Source organism: Schistocerca serialis, chromosome 1 (genome assembly GCF_023864345.2).
Source record: "Schistocerca serialis cubense isolate TAMUIC-IGC-003099 chromosome 1, iqSchSeri2.2, whole genome shotgun sequence".
Lineage (NCBI taxonomy): Eukaryota > Metazoa > Arthropoda > Insecta > Orthoptera > Acrididae > Schistocerca > Schistocerca serialis.
Genome location: NC_064638.1, coordinates 714,735,375 through 714,738,337, shown reverse-complemented (window position 1 = coordinate 714,738,337; position 2,963 = coordinate 714,735,375).

The following is a 2,963-nucleotide window of genomic DNA, read 5'->3' as shown; positions in this document are numbered from 1 at the left end:
TGAGGAACTGAAATTATTTTTTGAATTTATGGATTTTGAGTGATCTGAGATATTAAGGCATGTGCCCACAAGAAGGCTGTCCTTAACTCTTGCCATTAACAGACTGAGTGCTAGCCAGCTATAAAGAGCAATTTCAGGAGCATTGATGCCTGTCCAAAGCAACTTGCATCAGTATTTTTAGCTGAAGATCCAGTGAAAGGAATTATTTCTAAAATTTACTTGCATTTTGTGTCAAATATAGGAGGTCAAATGCAAACAGTATCCAAATACCTGCAGAAAAGGGAGCTAAGCATAATTGAATCACATAAGTCTGTGCATGATGTATAAGAAGATTACACAAAGAAAGAAGGATGAATTCTATGGGAGTGAAACCAAGAAATTAATGGGAGAGATTTCATCAACATCTCTTAATAATATTTCATGTGAATTTGATTCTTTCTATGACACATTGTTGAAATATCTTGAAAACCATTATGACTTCTCAGCTAGTAATAAGTATGCACGGTTGGAACCTCTTTCTTTGAATGGGGAATTACAATATTGTGATTTTGAATTTGCAGTGGAAACACTTCATCTACAAGATAGGATCAACCTGGATCAGGTATATGAAGAATTTTGTGAAGTGAAAGATTACTTTACTAACTGTATCACTAAGGATGGTGATGTTGCGTCTAAGTGGGTAAAATTCTTCACACTAGTGCCTCAACAAAAAGTGACACATATCTCTCGGCTCCTGTGTTTTATACTAAGCAAGTGGAACGAGTGTTTTCGATGATGAAGAACAAGTGGACTGATGTTAGGAACACGTGTTCACCAGAACTTACAAAATTATAGCTTCAAATAGTAATAAATTTTGACATGTCCTGCAAAGATTTTTTTAACCACCTAAAGAATGAGAGTACATTCCTACATAAAGCTAAATCAGTTTCAAAATTCCGTAGTGATATGAAGGAATAGGGCTTAAGATGTAAATGTGAGCTATTTTTGATTGAAAATGGCATTTAATAAAAATATGAATGCACTAGTGTGGTGTAACGACGTATTAGGTTTTCGTTTGTTATATGACCATGTGCAGACTTCGTCACCTACGTCAGTTACAACCCACTTCAAAAATGATTCATATTCTTTTTAAATTGTCATAGAATGGTTCTTGAACGAAACTGTAAAACATCAGTTGAGTCGTGTGCAGAGAATTACATCACTTGGGCCAATTGGTTTTCGTAACTTTTTTCGAATTTAAAGTTCGTTTGTTTCTCCTCAGAAAATTATATCGACACACGTTATCTTGATCTGATCGATATCAGAATCACACATTAAATAAACTTTCTAGACTCAAAGTTTCGGTGAACGACGTAAGAATTACTAATCTTGTCAAATATATTATTAATCCGTTCACACAATTCTTCATAAATAAATCTTCAAGACACGTGTTTCAACTTTAAGAACATACACTATTTTATTAGCTTCCTACACATACAGATGTGAACTTGAGCGTTGACAGACAGTGACTAACTTTTCAATAAGGTTAAGATCATTATGACGTCATTGTTGTACAAAAAGAGTATAAAAATTCATTTTTAATTTTTTAGAAACACGACGCAACAACTCGGTTCCAGGATCTTCTGTTGCTCCTTGGCTGTCGACCCGCGACGTATAGCGGCCAGCAATTTCCTCTCTGGTCGCGGCAACGAAGATGCTGTCCCCGTTCGTTGCGCCGATCTCTCCGTACATGAAACACATAAAAAAAATACAAAACTTTTAGATAATTCACATTTATTACAAATAATAAGAAAACACATAAACAAACTAAATTAAACTCATAGTCACCTGCAAACTGGGCTGACTTGGTGGATGGGTGACGTTTAATTTCGTCCCACTACATACCCCACCCACAAGCTCAGTTTGTCAGGTTTTAACCGGAATTAAAACTGTTCAATATACAATATTTAACTGTTAATACATTTTCCTCACATTTTACGTAACCTCAAGTCCTTGCTATTAGATAGATTTGATCCTTTTAACACGATACCGTTGTGACTATTTGTCATTTACTCTTAATTGTGCTCTTATGGTAATTCGTAACCGAATATAGGGAGATTGCTCCTCTTCAGTTAATAGTTGCTAATAAATACTAATTTAGTACGTTCTTTAACGTTGTACATTAGGACAGAGCGTTCAAATTGTGATAGATTAATTTCAGTTTCATTTATTTACTAGAGTTATTCTTTTCAAGAATGTATATTACTAATAAGTTTCTCACAATAACTAATAGTACTATTTACTTTACGTCATTCTCTTCCCTAATACCTTATTTATGCCTGAGGTCAAGAAGAAATCAAGCAAAACTCTCTTTAGAATCTCGGCACGGCTTTCTTTACCTTCGGACACCTTGTTGGGTAATGGCCATTTATTTAGGAGAAACAAGCGAGAGAGCCCCGTTTGGTGTGTTCTATATTAACACTATTGCAAACCTCTATTAAAGGCACTCTGCTATGTTCTCGTGAGCCATATAGCTCTGGACGCCCATGGTCCCTAAAACTGTTAACCATCCCCTTTGGTTCCTACTATCCGAGTAAATTTGAAATATGCAAAATTCCTTTTGACCTAAGAGCAAAATTTCTTCCATATAAATCCCCCTTTGGGTTATCTTTCTCTTTTTGAAGTACCAGTAGATTATTGTAGGACACATGTTTAAGCTTTCTGTCATTTATATAAAATAACACGTAACTATCACGAAAACTTCACATGAATAAACTATGAACGCTCTTCCGTGTGTAACATATACTAAATATTAACTTATTTAGGAATGAAGAGTTTCATTTGATCAACACTATATAATCCTTTAATTACACCTGATGAAGGTTCCATAAGAAGTAATGCTTTGGGATGTACAATCTTATGTACAACATATGGACCTTCAAAGATAAAGAAGAATTTTCTACATTCCTTATCGATCTTAGAAC